The 18,261-nt window shown below is 35.5% G+C and overlaps 2 pseudogenes; both read right to left on the reverse strand.

Moving 5' to 3' along the window:
* Positions 1 to 10,851: 10,851 nt before the first annotated feature.
* LOC138841519 (protein lin-28 homolog A pseudogene) lies at positions 10,852 to 11,478 on the reverse strand (annotated as a pseudogene).
* Positions 11,479 to 16,294: 4,816 nt separating this feature from the next.
* LOC138841525 (U6 spliceosomal RNA) lies at positions 16,295 to 16,394 on the reverse strand (annotated as a pseudogene).
* Positions 16,395 to 18,261: the final 1,867 nt, after the last annotated feature.

The following is an 18,261-nucleotide window of genomic DNA, read 5'->3' on the forward strand; positions in this document are numbered from 1 at the left end:
CTGCAGGAATAACATTAGGGTTTTTACTGTCTCTACCTGTTTATGTGATTGTATTTCTTGATATTGAATCTCTCCTCTTGTTATTCTTATTGTATGTAATCCAACGCCATTTATTACTATGAATTCAATGTGGGAATGTAGCTTCAAAGATGTTTGAAGTTTTTTTCCTTTCAATCACAATATTGTCATTATCATGATACACTCTGGTCATCATCATCTTCATCAAAATTATTATTAGCATCATATGTGCTAATTATTGAAAGTCTGTTTTGTATCTATGATTTTGTTATTATTTGTCTTTTTATTAATAATTTTAATGTTACCACGGTGCATGCATCCATATTAAAATTTTGAATAAAGAAAAATATCTAAACTATATCAGATAGCTTGACTACGTGCTTATAACAAATTATGCATGAAAGAAAAAAACCTTAAAATACATATGTAAGGGTTCATTTTCCTGCCATCATATTATCTGACCTTTTCCGCTTGACTCATACACATACTAGATATTGCAAATAAGGAAACCATGGGGCCTATGTTTCTTTGTGCATGGCTTACTTCAAAGTACAAGTTGTCATGTCCAAAACGAGCTTTACAATGTTGGTGCACGGGGGGGGGAGTAAGGGGGGTAAGGAGAAGGATTGGGATTGGGGGGGGAGGGGGGAGGCTGGGAAGGGATGTGAAGGGTAAAGAAAGGAGGAGGCTACAATGATTGGTAAGAAATGTACGCATTATCCTGCACATGTAATTGTAACCCCTCTGTACAGTATGTTCACAAAGAAAAAAAAACTTATTAAAAAAAAACAAATTATGGAATGGATGTTTGAAGCATTGCAAATTCCTCACCAATTTGAATTAACTTCCTCTCTCCCTGTCACTACACAGAAATATTTAAGAGTTTGAACAGAATTTTTTCAAGTGATATACTGTAAATGTAACTACAATATCATATGCATATCTAAAATTTCCTTGAAAGTAATAAATTCTACTTTCTATTTAAATATTCATTATTTTATTCTAGGAAACTTTTAGATAAATAGACTATATATCTTTGAAATGAAAAAGGTCAAAAATAGTAGCATAAAATTCTGTCCTCTCTCTCTCTCTCTTTATATATATATATGTATTTGATATATATATATATATATATATATATGATCTATAGAAAGATGCATTTTTAGGGATTATTTGTCATGAGAAATATATACATATATCTATCTAAATTTATGTGTAGAATGATATACATTGTAGTAAAACAAACATCTTAGAACATAATTACAATTTTTTAAAATTCATCAAACCAAGTGTCAGTAACTCATACTTATAATTCGAGCTATTCTGGGTGCTGGTATCTTAGAATTGTGTTCGAAACTAACCCAGACAGAAAAGTACTTGTTAGATTCTTATCTCCAATTAATCACTAAAAACAGGAATAAGCTCTGTGCCTCAAGTTGTAGAGTGCATTCCCTGAGCATAAAAACTCATAGGGACAACGCCCAGGCCTTGAAAACAATATCCACAACAACAAAATATATCACATTAATCTCACAAAAGCGTCTTTTAACTGCTGTGAAAATTTCTTAGAAACATGAATACATGCCCTTGGAAAATGTTAAGTAAAAAGTATAGAATATTTACATCGATGCTAAAGACATAGATAAAGATTAAGTTATTTAGGTAATGATTAGGAATTAAGAATAATGATAGGTAAGTAAAATATTGGGACTGGTTTTTTATTCTATTTTATGATAGTATTAAAATGATATTTGTAGTGATTATATAAAATTACTCTTGCTTGGTATTTGAATTATAATAAGTGAGAAACATTTTTAAATGATATCCAAAGCAAAGGAGTATCAATTCTTTTGTAATTTCAAAACAATTAAGAAAATTATTGCAACGCTGCTTCACTCTAAGACTATATTTGTTTTCTTGTTCTAGTTTTTATATGTTCGTAGAAATTCCAAAAATTCAATGGATTTTGGCATTCAGGAACAGCTTCATAGATACTAATATTGGAGTCCCTTAAGTGGAATTCTTTTATTTCATTTGTTATTTTCACAAATAAATAAAGATGATTGTGTATTTTGTTTCTTTTCACTGCTTTTGGCTCTTAAATTGAGAATACATTTTTTTACCTAGCAAAGTAGAGAAAAGCAACTGTATTCAGCAAGTAATATATGGCTTTCATAAAATGCAGATGCATAGATTTGTGTCTTCTGTCATTTGCTAAAAGTTTTTTCCAGAAAAAGTTGCAGCAATGAGAAGTACAAGTTGTCATGTCCAAAGCGGGGGGGGGGGGAGAAGGATTGGGACTGGGGGGGAGGGGGAAAGCTGGGAAGGGATGTGAAGGGTAAACAAAGGAGGAGGCTGCAATGCTTGGTAAGAAATATACGCATTATCCTGCCCACGTAATTGTAACCAATCTGTACAGTATGTTCACAAATAAAATAAAATAAAATAAAATAAAAAAGAAGAAGTTATCAATTACTTATAAGTGATGCATAATTCCTAGGTATTCCAGTTATCAAATAGACTATTTGATTGAGTTCTCTTTATAAACTCAAAATAACATACAAAAAAACCCTCAAAATAAACAGAAATCACATCTTTGTTTTAAACGCTGTTGTCTACAGAGTTTTTAGCCAACACCAAAAACATCTCTTTAGGTATTCTGCATTTTGTGTGATGAATTTTTAACAATTTTTTTTCTGACATGTAATTCACTTGCAATATATAACCTCCTTTTATTGTAGACATTTTAGTTTTGGAAGTGAATTGTACTTTCATAGGTTTTCAAAGCATAATTTTCACAAACTTGCATTTCTTCAAATAGAAATCTATAAATTTATAGAACAGACATTAAAATAGATATAAAATTCTGTTATAGGAATTTATCCAGCATACATCCTCTATAGTTTGTCTTTTCAAAATTTGATTTTGGGGATTTTTTCCAGGGTATTATACATACTATTCAAGTGCCCTGTCAATGAACTACAATTCCCTGTCCAAACACTTTTTTTACTTCTCTTTAATACATTCATAGAAGTGTAATGAATGGATCCTATACAATTCTTTTTGAAGTCTAAGACTTGAAAACTTGCTTGCTAAAATGATTGCAGTATTATTCAAATCGATCATTATGAGGAATTTATCAATTTCTCCACAAATGCATTACTATATTTTGTGTCATCTTCTTATATTAGGGTCCTACTAGTGAGTTTTCTTTTTCTTTTTTCTTAGATACTAAAGAGGAACTTATATCATATGCTCCTATTATTGACTATTAATTTACAAATGTTCTTTAAAAAATATCCTATTCAGGAAAAAAATTATATAGAATTAGAAGATATAAAAATACTTAACATTCAGAATCATTGTAGAATTCACCTTGTAGCATTAACAAATATATTCCCTCTATCTGTTTGATATGCTTTCACTTCGGTTATAGTGTCCTTTGAAATATGAAAGGCTATCACTTGATATAATCCACTATATTCTTGCTTTTCTTTAGCCACTAGTGCTTTCCATTTAGAAACCTTTACTGATACAATGTCATGAATTTTTACGTTTATGTCTTATAGGTTTTTACATCTCACATTTAGATTGATAATCATTTTTATCTTAAATTTTTGTATAAGGATTGAGGTAGGTCACACCTGTAAACCTAGGTACTCAGGAGTCTAAGATCTGAGGATAACGGTTTAAAGCCAGCCCGGGAAGGAAATTCCATGAGACTCTTATCTCTAATAAACCACTAAAAAGCCAGTAGTGGTGCAGTGGCTCAAGTGGTATTAAGTCTGTAGTATTAGATGATAGTTTAGGTTCCTCCTAGCAATATGATTTTGTGAAATCCTGCACCAAGCAATATTTTTCTTTCCCTAGAAGAGAAACCTCTGTCAAACAATTAATAATAGCTTTTTCTCCTCCAGGCATGCATCTGTAGTTTTATTTTATTCATATATTTCATGATCTGCCTGTGTATGCCAAAGGCTGCCATGAAAATAAAAACACCCTTCTCAGCACTTAGCATGTGTTTACCATTCATAGATATGAAGGTGTTTAAATGTTACTGAAATTGCTTTGGAATAAATAATGTTCACCCTGACTATCTTGAGAAAGAAGAATTGGTTTCTCAGCACTTTAGGTAAGAACTTGAGGGAAAGAAACAAAAGGAAATGTGAGGAGCAACTCAACACAGAGATTCAAATGAAACAAAACAACCCAAGAAAACACTAATTAATTCAGTACTCAAGAACCTGCAGGAAATGAAAGATTTAAAAAAAATCAGCTCTGACAAGCTTATGAAAATCCTGACTACATGGGAATGCAATATTGTGAGGATAGTGGCTAAAGCCCAGACTGAACAGAAAGTTCTGTACACAATGCCATGCACCTGTTATTCTTAATTCCAGGAAGAATAACATCAAGTAAACTGAGAGCAAAGATCAGTTTCTTGCTGAAAAATAATCAGGATAACTTAGGGCTGGGGGCATGACAAAGTGGTAAGAACACACATTTAAGTGGCACAAAACACTCAATTCAAACTCTAATATTAGAGGTAATAAAGACAAAAACTATGATTTTAAATAATTAGAACAATTGTAACACTTGAGTATTTGAGTGGAGAAAAATCTATGAGAGAGATAGAATGAACCTACGTTCCAATGCTTTCTACTTTAGTGATAATGTTTATTGGTACTTCAGACAAAACAGAGTTACTTTGCAAATGTGCATGGATGTGCATTTGGGTGATGGAAATACTCTACTTACAAAGGTGTAAATTAAATAGATTTTTGGAGGTAGATTATAGTTCTTGAACTAAGAGCCTGGGTGATGTCCCTGAGCTTTTTCTCTCAAGGATACCACTCTAATACTTTGAACCACAGTTCCAATTCTGATTTTCTGTTGGTTGTTTGGAGATAAGAGGCTCATGGACTTTCCTGCCTAGGATGGTTTCAAAGCACGATTGTCAGATCTCAGCCTCCTGAGCAAACAGGATTCCAGGCATGAGCCGTCGATGTTTTTAATAATTTAGTAAATTGTATAGTTACAGAAGTTATAAATTATCATTGTAACCTGTGTAATATATGTGTGTATGTATAGATCAATGCATAGATAGAAATATTTCAACATATTTTTTCATCTACAGTAGATTCATGAAATCATCCTTCATTATAAAATAAAATGGAAACAAAAGTTAATAAGGAGCAAAACAAAGAGAAGTGTTACATGTTTCTTTTTGTTGAATGCAATATGAATTGTAAGAATCAGTTTGGGAAAACCATCTCTACTTTAGCAAAAAGGATAACTGCTATTTATTCCAATCCTTCTATTTGCCCATATTGTGCATCCTCACACATGAGTGTCAAAATCAAACCACACTTTTTGCCTTTGTATTTAACTCACCTGTTATAATTTAGGCGATAGATGAAGTAATCATATAAAGATTAAAATAATAGTAAGCGAGGCTATGAGTTAGAGCTGAAAAAGATTTTAAATATGATAATAGCTAACTAAAATGCATATTTCTTACTTTCAGTCTGTTATGTCTCTCATTCCCACAACAGGAAAGTACATAGAAGGTGTTCCGTAAATTATAAGTACAATTATTAAAAATGTATTGAAAGAATATGGGCACTGTGTGCTTTTAGCTTATTGAGACCTATATAGGGTAGTGTGTTTTTGAGGACTTGCAAAACGTTGTGATGGAGATGAAGGGAAGGATGTGCTTATTCTGGAAAACAAGTTAGAGGACTGCTCCCAGAAAGATAGTGATGAATTCTTCCAAAAGGTTACAGTAAAATCACTTTCACAACCATGTTCACTATTGCACTATTCGCCGTAGCCAAGTTATAGAAACAGCCCAGATGCCCTTTGGCGGAGTGATGGTTGGCAAAAGTGTGTCATATATACGTAAGTGGATTGTACCTATCCATTATGAAGACTGTTACGTTATTTGCAATGAAATGGATAGATGTAAAAATATGTAAACTAAATCAGAGCCAGACACAAAAAGGACCCATGTTCTGTCTCATATTTGGAAGCTAGAACTTTATACAAGTTTACACAGCAATATTAACCAAATCATGCCATTTGCAGAGGAATATTTAAATGATGTCATTTTTTATCAAATTAAATTTTTAATCCAACAAAATTAATACTGGGAAACTATCACTTGGAAGATGTGAGGGGAAGTGAATGGGAAGGAATAAAGAGAGTTATGGAGGAAGAAAGTGAAGACAAAATATTCAATGCAGATAGTATGAAACTAGAAAAAATTAAAGTCTGGTGAGATTCTGAAGGGTAGGGAATAGTTATATAAAGATCCATTGTACATAAAAACATGACTTATAGAATGGAAATTCCTTTGTACAACTAGTTAAGATAATAAAAATATAATTAAAAACAATGGAGATCTTAAACTGTGTTCTTTTAAACCATGAAACAATATAATAGTTTCCTCCTCAGAAATTTTCTTTTCAGGTATTTTCCTTATAGTGACAGAAAAATGATCAATGCAATGAATATCAATACATCACATTGCACATCATAAAGAGACACAATATAAAATCAGAGTAAACATGTTAGAATTCATCACATGATAAAATAACAGGTAGAATTTGCCAAATGCTAGTTGTTTGTTTTTCCAATACTTTACCCTTGGTATCTAATTTAATCCTCAGAATAATTGCATAAAGTGGAACTACTTACATTTTTAATTTTCTGATGATGATATTGAAGTCTTCAGTGTTGTAATTACTAGTACAACATTGCACACATGGTAAGTGTTAGCCTGAGGTCCATCTCCGAATATATCAATTAACCTCATTCTATTTCATGACTAAAATACTAGCACTTAGTCTACAAATTCGAGGAAAATTTCCCATAATTATTGTGTACACTCATAATATTTCACTTTGTCTTTATTAGAAAATAGGTAACTGTAATATGAAAACTCAAAGTTCATAATCAATACATACCTCTCTGGTGAAAGGAACTGCTAAAGATTAACTTTCTTGATTTCTAGGTCAAAATAGCAGAAATCATATTCTATCCCTTCACTCAACACTGCACTGCTTGGGGACCCTACCTCTGTTTAACACTGTCTTACTGAAAGAATGACCTCCCTAATTCCTGATGGAAAGAGACTGCATGTCTTATGGACCAATCATTTCCACATTGTAGCTCACCTAAATTGTTTACTATTAGAAGGTTTTTTAAATTTTTTGGGGGGGTCCGGTTTTGGGGCCTGAACTGTGGGCTTGGGCTCTCTCCCTCAGCTCTTCAGCTCAAGGCTAGCGCTCTACCACTTGAGCCACAGCGCCACTTCTGGCTTTTTTCTTTTTGCTTATGTGGTGCTGAGGAATCGAACCCAGGGCCTCAGGCATGCAAGGCAAGCACTCTACCACTGAGCCACCTTCCCAGCCCTAGAAGTTTTTTGACTGCTTTTTATACCCAACATTTTGAGAGAAAGGTATACTTTAAAATGCTATTAAAGCAAGACTGATATAAAAATCACTTTGACCCCAGATAAATATTTTACCTTTCATGTACCCAAAAATGCAGACTGACCTATCATTAATGTTAGGAATGAGAGGATAAAAAATCATAGACAGGGCTGGGAAGGTGGCTCAGTGGTTAAAGGGCTTGCCTTGCATGTCTGAGGCCCTGGGTTCGATTCCTCATCACCACATAAGCAAAAAAAAACAAAAAACAAAAACAAAAAAGCGCGAAGTGGCGCTGTGGCTCAAGTGGTAGAGCACTAGACTTGAGCTGAAGAGCTGAGGGACAGTGCCCAAGCCCAGAGTTCAGGCCCCATGACCGGACCAAAAAAAAATCATAGAAAACAAGACCTAAGCATGAATTAAAGCCTTTCCAACTTCTGAATAAAATTGGTTTAAAAAGACATAAAGAGCTGGAAGGTGGCTCAGTGGTAGAGTGCTTGCCATGCATGCATGGGGCACTGGGTTCGATTCCTCAGCACCACATAAGCAAAAAGAAAAAAGCCGGAAGTGACGCTGTGGCTCAAGTGGAAGAGCTCTAGACTTGAGCTGAAGAGCTGCGGGATAGCGCCCAGGCCCAGAGTTCAGGCCCCACTACCAGACTCCACCCCCTAAAAAAGACATCAATAATACTACATTGTTTCAAAATTTCTTTTTTTAAGTATTCATTTATTTATTTCTTCATTGTATTTTCCCAGGAAAAGAAAGGTAAGGGAAGAGTCATTATGTGTTAAAAAAATTATTAGAAAGGGGGAAAGGAAGTACTCGGGTACAGCACAAATCAATCATGAAATAAAACACCGCAGTACTGGTATCATAAAAGCCCAAGGAAGCTTTAGTCTGAAGGGATCAGAGAAAGGACAGACAGGTACACACTTTTCCAGCCTCCCTCCCCATAAATTCAAGTTCTCTCACAAAGCTTTGGTTTCTAGCAGTAAACATGGCGTTACATTCGTCTCCCATTAAACAATCTGTGGCCACTTTGACATAACTTTTCTTGCACCTGTGTACAAGTTCCTGAGTGACTTTAACATACATTCATATTCCCTTTCCTGGTCTCCTGACCCCACTTTCTACATGGAAAGCCCAATTGATTTTCTCTAGTATTACAGAACAAGCAGGTTTGGTCACAAATGTCATATTTGATGAGAATTACGTTTAAAAAAACATGGACTCAGGTTGGGAACAAGGTGTGTGTGTAGGGGGGGGTGGAGAGGTTGGAGCACTAGCGTCTTCAGAATCTTTGCATAAGTCACATAAAAGTTGAAGAGACATTCCAAGAGTCATCTGTGTATGGGCATGTAGGTTTTCTTTTGAGGGAGAAAAGGTTAGAGGATAAGGACTTATTATTATTTTTACCAACGAAGATCTAGTCCAAAATGGGAAATAGGGGAAGTGAGGGAACAAAAGAAAAACTGGTTCAAGATCCTCACTTTAGAAGTTCCCCCAACTTAGCTTCAGATCCTTTTGTCTAGTGCAGAACCTTCTGTCAAAGATGCTTTGGCTGTTTTTCTCAATTCTAAAAGAAGTTTGTAAACAATAAAACTCCAAAAAGAACATGGAGAAAAGACCCACATATTATTATTTACACAAACTAGGCCATCTAGCAAATGACCAACTCAGAAACTCAGTAAAGTCCTACAGAGCCTAGACAAATACAATTAACTAGAGGGGGCAGCATTTGTGGGAAGACAAGAAACTAGGATCAGACACACATCATCCAATGCATTCTATTGCATTTGTCCCATTTTAACACATGAGGTAGGTTTGTGGTGATCTCACAGCTTGTAAACGAAACCTCCTTTTTCTCCTTTAGCTAACACAACACTATGAACAATTATGCAGCAGGGCAGGACACGGGCTCCAGAGAGAGGCCTACACTTATGGGTTTCCCTGGAAGCCGAGACTGAGGATTTGGTCCTTGCTTTTTATAGATCCATCCCTGCATGGCTAGTAGAAGGGGGACACAAATCTGTGGTCTTAAAATCCAAACATATCAATTCCCATTCCTTAGAGGAAAAAAAATACATATACAGTTATTTGCACAGTAATCCCAACCTAACCTAGTAAAGGATAGATATAGTATATGGAAAGAAAACAAGTCGCAGAGCCATAGGATTAGACAATCATTACTAACCTTGGCTTCCTCTTTGGTCGTCTTCTACCTTGTCTGAACCACCGTTTCCTGTTTAGACTAATTTCCATTCTTCCAGCAGAAGGAGAACAAGTCATGGGGCAACCCAATTAAAAACCTAGTCTCCCATGAAACATTTCCAAGTGTTGAGGGGGTTTCAAGAGGACCCTATGGCAAAAAAGCCAGCTCTAATTGGCAAAAATGAAGTCGTTCAATAGGCTATGCACTCCAAATGATTGCTCTCCATGGTGATAAAAACAACAAAGTCTTCCTGCTATGCCGACCTGGAGCTGTTGGCCATTTATCTCTGAGATTGCTCATGTACCTGAGAACACAGTGCAGGAATGAGGGCCTTAAGATTAAAATATATAAAAATACAAAACCAGAATATTTATAATAAGAAAAAAAAAGTTAAAATGCACAAGATACGTCATTCACACAGATATTGCAGGTTTGGCATCCTGGAGAAAGCGGGGACCCAAGGTGCAGTAATCCAAGGGAACAAATAAATTACAATCACATTGGCCCAGAAATGGGGGCGGGAGCAGGGAGAAGCTCAGATCAGCAGGTTTGCAGCCATTCCCTAGTCACCCATGTTGCCTGTCATCACAACCCAATGCCTGGACCAGCTCTCCCAGCACTACAGCTCAAGATAGGGTGATGAGGAAACAAGATGTGGAGTGGAGGAGGTGGTGGAGAGACAAAAAACAAAACAAAACAAAACAACCCTGCCTTGCTCCTGACAGGTCCTCCTACCCGGGATACTACACCTTGGGGATTTGAGCCCGTGGATCTGCTGGACTGGTGCTTAATTGTTTCACACCCTGGCAAGAGAAATTGGACACATCCTTCTTTAAAGGAACAACTTGGCAATCTGGGTCACTTTTAGAAGCTGGAGGCTGGGGGGGAGGGAGGGGAAGCATGTAGGTCAGGTGAAGATTATCATATAAAGTACGCAGGTTTCACAAGTGGTTCCCCCAAAGCCCCTCACTTGAATTGGGATAGATCATGATGGGATTACTATGCATCACCCCTTCCCTTCATCAAAAGAGAAGATGGGATGATACTGGGACATCCTGGCCTGAGACATATGGAAGAGCCAGCTACTCGCCAACCCAATCCATATTCCAACTTTCTCCACTTTGCCGATTGATGCCTGCTCCTTGAAACTTCCTGCTAGCTAGAGTTGCCCCCCCCGACTCTGGGGGCTCAATTTTGGGCCTCAGGGAGCAGGGCAGGGCTGTGGATCTCTTCTTCTTCCCTAAAGTAGGCAGGCTTTCCCTGGGAACTGGGGACCTGCTGAGCCTTCAGTGGACAGGAGGCCACCATGTGGTTGATGCTTTGGCAGAAGTGGCACTTCTTGGGCTGTGGTGGCAGCTTGAATTCCTTGGCATTATGGTCTAGACCAATACAGTTGTAGCACCTGTCTCCTTTGGATCTGCTCTTCTGCATGTTCTTCCCCTTTGGCCACCTCTTACTCCCAATACAGAACACCCCACTGGGCCCAGTGACTTGGATGGATTCTAGGCCTTTGGCAGACTTCTTAAAGGTAAACTCCACAGCCTCTCCCTCCTTCAGGCTCTGGAAGCCCTCCATGTGCAGCTTATTCTGGTGCACAAAGACGTCCACCAGGGGGTCGAGCGCTACCCTGATGCGGGCTGTCATGGATAGGAAGCCGAACCCTCTGCGCACATTGAACTACTTACAGATGCCAGCCCTGTGCAACAGCTGAGGCTCCTCAGCCACCTGAGCGGCATCCTCCTGCGCCTCCTCGGGTGCCTTCTCCGCTGCCTTGGCGAAGCCACCTCCCAACTGCTGGTTGGACACCAAGCCCATGGCCGTTGTCTGAGCCTGCGGCCCCGGGCCCCTGGTCGGGCTGCTGCTGGCCCCAGAGAAGTGCGGAGGCAAAGGGCAGGTTGGCAGAAGAGGCGACTACATCTTCCCCGCACAATCCATTTTTCAAAATTTCTTATGATACTGAAGATTCAATTATAAACTATTAACACTTGAAAATAACTCATTTTTGGGGGAGTAGGACACAAAACACAAGATTAATCCTAATCATTTTCAAAGACATTTATTTATACTACAAATTCACTCTTATAACTACAAAGATTCTAAAAATAACTGAAGCATAGTGTCAAAAAGCACATAATTTAACTTCATCATGTACGTTCAAAGGATTGTGCTAATAGAAAACAAAGTTATACTAATAATTAGCTCACCCAATTCACTTCCATTCTTTTATTCTATATCTTTTAGTTTCATAAAAACTGGCTTTTCATAAAATGATGCATAAAAAGCCTTTATATCCATTAACATTTTCAGATTTTAACAATGTTTATTTCAGAAATGCTTTTAGCTGTATAGTCAATGAACTGAAATAACATTGAAATATTCAAAGGGGTTTCAGAAATTGCAAGACTTGCTCTGGGATGTTATTTATATTGGAAAAGATATTCAAAAAGCCTTATTTGTTAAAGTTGTGATAGTTACTCCCACAAAAGAACAATTAATGAAGAAACATTTGTATGTACAAAACAACTTCAAATGCATCCACAATCTGGAGGTGACACATGCTTTTTGTTTGTTTTTGCAATGTATATCTAACAAACATATCCACAATACTGATTTTCAGTCAATATGATGGGATATTCAAACCTAAAAAATACGGGGTTTATTATCTTAGTGTGAATAGATATGATCTTACAAAGAAAGTTATTTTCAACAGAAATCTGGAAAGAGTTTATCCACCTTGAGTTTCACAGGAATAACCAGCGAGTAATACTTGTTTGGTCGAGTAGGTCAAAATCATTCCATGAGTATATCTTAAAAGTATATCCAATTTAAGAGGTCAAATACATATTTTGTACTGACAGTCATCTTACATCAATAATTCACTACCTAATTATATGTGTATCTTATTGCCTAATATATACTAAGAACTGAAAGTGATCTCTTTTAACTGAAAGTGATCTCTTTTATCTAACTTAATGGTGTAAATGCTTTATTTATGATGATGTTATTATTTGACAAATAAAATGTACAGAAGGGTGGTTCCACTGAAATAACAGGATGGAACAGTGATAAATAACTATATTTCAACACAGCTCTTTTCAGCCTCACTCTGTCCACATTGGCAAGCAACATTGCAAATGCACACACTCACGCATATACACACACATGTGCGCACATTTATAAACACATATACATGCATGCCAAATTCAGGATTTACTGTACAAAAAAGTTCAAATAAAATATTAGTGATTAGGAAAAATGATAACTTGCCTTATTACAAAATAATACATAATCCAGTGTCCACGATTGTTACATTTTACCTGCCTCTCCACATGCGACCACTTAATTTATTTTTAATTAATTAATTAATTCATTAGTTTGGTGCTTATACTAGAGCTTGAACTCAGGGCCTGACTCTGTTCCAGAATTTTTATTTTTTTTTTGTTTTAGTTTTCTCAAGGCTAGCAATTTAATGCTTATCCTACAGCTCCATTTCAAGCTTTTGTGGTTACTTTCAAATCAGAATCTAATGGACTTTTTTTTCTTGGTCTGGTTTCAAAGCACAATCATCAGATTTCATCTTTTTGATTAGCTAGGATTAAAGACCTGAGCCACCAGAGTGGCTCCTACTTTTCTCTATACTTATCTAATGCACATACTTAAATAGTAATTTAAAACTGAGAGCATACAACCAAGATGTACAGTGATGATATTGTCCTGTCAGAAAATCAAGTTAATAATGTAAATTTATTCTTAAGACCATACGCAAAAAATACTTATGAAGAAATTTGATGATGATGATAATGATGATGATGATGATGATGTGTGTGTGTGTGTGTGTGTGTGCTGTTGCAATATATTCCACATATAAGCACTGTGAATGGGTGTCCAGCCATTCACAGTTATTGCATGAATATCTGCCTTGAGCTACCAACTCATGGACAATGTCTAGGTGTCCACTCTGGGCTTCCCAATATAAAGGAGTTTACTCATCCTCATCCCTATTATTCATATGTGGCCTTTTTGGAAAGTATTCTCCGCACGGTAGTAAGCTGCAAGGCAAGCACTCTACCACTGAGCCACCATCCTAGCCCAAGGTTTAAGATTCTTGTCTGTAATTTGGTCAAAGCTCTGACTCTTTATGTAGGCTACTAAAAATGTATTTACTAATTTCAAGTAAATACATATATTCTATTTCTATCTCTTAAAAAATTGTTTGCTCTGTAAAGTGATTAGAAGCATGGATTTTGTGGCTAGCTAGGTCATTGCACATCTGGATCTCTTTTCCTCTCTCTCTTTCATGGTTCTCATAGACAATATGATTGCTCCATAATTATCCTAATTTATTTTGTTTTTATATTTTTGGTTGCATCATTTCACTTTCTGCTCTACCATTTCCCAAATCAGCACCACATAAACAGAACCATCCAGAAGTGGTTTTGTGGCTCAAGTGGTAGAGCGCTTGCCTTGATTTGAAGAGCTCAAGGATAGTGCCCTGGCCCAGAGTTCATGCCCCACAGCTAATTTAAAAAAAAAGAATCTAAATACTTGATAATTCTACTAACAGATCTGACTGAAATCTATTGAATCACACTTTTCCTGTACAATGAAGGAATAGGTCCAGGCTAGGAAAGCAGCTAGAGAGGGCAGGGTGATTGTATCTGTGACAAATCTTTGTGGATAATGGTATCGAGGATTACTTACTGGTGATTCACTTGCACTGGAAGCATGATTCTGAACGATTGCTTGCTGATTGCTTGCTTTGATCATTATATCCTCCAAGAAGAAAAAGTGAAATTTAATTGATAGCAAAGGACTACTAATACATTTTGACTTCTCATTAAGCATCTTCAATCATCAAAATCACCTGAAGACAATAGATAGGCGTATTTTTAGATGACAACAAATATCTTTTAAAAAACAAGAATTTAGGTAGTCATACAAAGGACTTCTATTTTACTATTGCATTCTACATTTTTCGAATGTTAAATACTAACATTAGAAAGCTATTAGAAAGCTCTTTAAGTCCATATGTTGAATAGTGAGTTCTCTCACACTAGAACATTGTATTTCCCAAATCATTTACATAGAAGGCATTGTTTCCTATTTTCTCATTCCTAGAATAAGCTGCACATGAAGACACCACTGGTCCTCATTTTCAGTCTGTACCTTTGAATATTGAGGAAAATCTTTCCTCTGCTCTCTCTAAATTCCCTACTCTCCAGTTAGAATAATTTCGAGTAGTAAAAATGGAAAAAGATAAAATAAAAAATCATGGTGAATAAATATATGCAGAAAATTCATCAGATTTTTCTGACCAGTTCAACCAATGTGAACTATTGGGGAAAAACATGGACATCTCATTCCCCCTGGCACTCAAAGTCTCTGGTTAGGCAATTCTGAGGAAGACAGGAATTAAGATGAAAAAGTGAGGAATAGTATCAATTGCAAGAAAAAAATGGAGTAGGACCCAAGAAAATTTCCTCTTTTGGATCCTGAAATTATTCAGCCTACTATGGTGTGGAGACTACTTTCCAAAAAGGCCACCCAGATGAATACTAGGGATGAGGATGAGTATAACCCTCTTCATCGGGAAGCCTAGAGTGGACACTTAGACATTGTCCATGAGTTGGTAGCTTAAGGCAGATATTCATGCAATAATTCTGAATGGCTAGACACACCTGCACAGTGCTTATATGTGGAATAATACCAGAGTGGCTTCTTTCTTAATTCATCATGATGCAGATACCAGTCCCCAAACTAAAGGTCTCTTGACCCCCTTGCATCTCGCTGCTGGGAATAGAAATAACAACAATATGCTGTATCTCCTTCTGTGGAACCATTATATGAAACCAGGTCTGAAGAACAACTTGGAAGAAACTGCATTTGATATTTCCAAAAGGATAAGTAAGTATTACTACCTCTTTGAAGTTGTGGAAGACTGTACATATTCTTCTCCTAAGTTGTAATGGTATGGTTAAGTGTCTTAAATTTCAAAAATGCCAGTCCATCCTTTGTGTCCCTACAATTTTTTTCACAATACAAAGCAACAGCAATATCTTACTTTAAAAATTCATGGATTCCATGGTATTCTTCCAAGTGAATTGTCTGACTTTGATGTCAAAATGTATTAAAGAGTTGTTTGTATACATCTATAATGATTTCAAGAGAGTTTGTGATTTTTTTGAATCAGAAATAATTTTAACATCTTTTGAAAAGAATAGTATAGACACTATAGATGTTCATGGCATTTTTCTGAAAAAAGTATATCTATGTTTGTATAATGTCCATAATCTATTTAATTCGCTCCTACATATAATAATTTGAATTCTACATTGTTATATAATGTATATGTTCATTAATGTGTCCTTTCAGATTGCATTCCATATAGAAAAATTTAAGATTCCTTTTTTCCTAGGTCCTTGTATTTTTTTATTTCTTTGGGATAAAATGACAATGTTAACTAATTTCAAGTTTTGTAAAGGTTATGATATGTAAAGCCCTTTCTCAGGTGAAGATTTAATATACTGATGTCAAACTAACCTTTAATTCTATGAATTACAGGTCTTGTTACACTTGTGTTTTTGTAATCACCTTTTAATAACTTTTTTTCATTTCTTGCATTTGAAGAATGAAAAATATGGAATACTTCACAAATTTTCATATCATCCTTCTGCAAGTGCCATGTTAATCTCTGTATTGTTGTAATTTGGGTAGACCTGCTGATGAAACATGTAGTATCCTCTAAATTTAAGTACTTAATGTTGGAATCTTCCTACAGGCATATATCCATGGTTGAATATTTATAACAAGGAACCCTTATTGTTCCTAAATATGCTATTGATCTTATTTCTCTAAAATTCTTTGTATAATGGGAAAAACCCATTGTTTGGTAGATTGCTCACATTTGCAATTTTATATTTAATTTTATTTTTAATTTAATTTAATTTTATTTTATTTGCAATTTTTTGTCAATGACTATTTTGTCTTCTTCATTTTAAATTCGATCATATTTGAAGCCTTTACAGCTAAGTCCAAAGGTGATTGCTTTTCAAGTATTTATTTATCACAACTGAGTTAGCTTTGTGGAGCTAATGGATTCAAAGTAAGCCTTGCTTAAGAGCTACTTCTAAACTTGTGCAACTTAAAATTTCCCAAATGAGGTCTTGCTGGCACAAATGTCTAGCTGACCCTTTATCCTTCTTCCATGTAGGAACAGACCAATCAGAATATCTTACCCTGACAGCATAGATTGTCTACTGGAACAAAACTAACCTTAGTTACAAGAGATCATAGAGAGATGAACAGTTCTGTCAGAATTGTTCAGAATAGAAGGTATTTTATCAAAATATAATTGTTTACTATACTTATCATTTCAAAAGTAGCTAAAGCCAAGAAGGTGAAAAAATTGTTCATATGCATGATTACCTACTGTCCTTTCCTGTCTATCATCCAACCAGGCAGGAACTTACACTACAGACTTTCTATCACCAAATATGTCCATAGCTCCTGGAGAAGTCCATACGTTTCTCCTCGATATTAGGCCTTAAATTGGTAATGTTTTAATCACAGTGTTTCCTCTTGCCTCTAGGCTGTAAATCAACAAATGGTAAAGTTTTAAGTCTAACTCTACCAAAAACTGAGGTAGAGATAATGGAATAATACTTTAAAACAGAGTTGCCTTTATACCCTAACCACAACAGAACAATGCAAAACAATTTTTATATTATATATACTTATATATTTTATATTTATATGTACTGATTTTAAATTTCACACAGTGAATCTTATTAGAATTGATAGTTTGACAAATATATTTACATTTATTCTCATAAATAGATTGGAATATAAATAATTAGGTTTAGAATATAAATTAGAATATAAAAAGTATCAATGCAATGTCTTCGGTATAAACTTGTGATACCTTCTAAGTGTTTGTTGTCTTCTGAATTCACATGGTAAAATAACAGTATTGTTTTCCGCTAATGCATAAAGGATTTTATTCTGATGCTCTGTTTATTGTTTTAACTCGCTGGTCCCAAAGGGTTTTTCTCCATATTTCTGAAGCATACTTACTGATTATACCCAAATTTTGCTGATATAATGTCTAAAAGCTATTATTCTTCTGCAGGACCCACGGGTCCTAGGATACCAGGTTCAAGTTATCTGCATCATCAGATAACAAGGGCAAGACTTCTAACCTAGGCCCATGCAACATGCCAAATGAAAGTAATTGAAGACTAATCTCATTTCTCATGTCCTATAATATATTTCAAGGCCCAAATTCCTTATAGGAATTAGCAGTAATCAACTGTGAAATGCAATGAAACTTGAAATGAAAGATGAGATCACTAAATATGAGAGAAAGTACTGTAGTTCAAACTTTCAATTTACAGATGACCAGGCCATATGAGTGAACAAAATCACAAATGAACAAGATTATTTTTAATACCCCTCTCCTAATGATTAATGAAAGATTTCAGTGCAGAAAAAGTTGGCCAAAAAATAGTTTCTGGAATGATAGATCCATAATTGTTCTACCAAGGCTAGGAAAACTTGATTTAGAGGTCAAATTTAATTTAGAAAACCATTAAGAAGATA

This window comes from Dipodomys merriami, unplaced genomic scaffold, assembly GCF_024711535.1.
Source record: "Dipodomys merriami isolate MVZ:Mamm:240054 unplaced genomic scaffold, mDipMer1.0.p SCAF_320, whole genome shotgun sequence".
NCBI lineage: Eukaryota > Metazoa > Chordata > Mammalia > Rodentia > Heteromyidae > Dipodomys > Dipodomys merriami.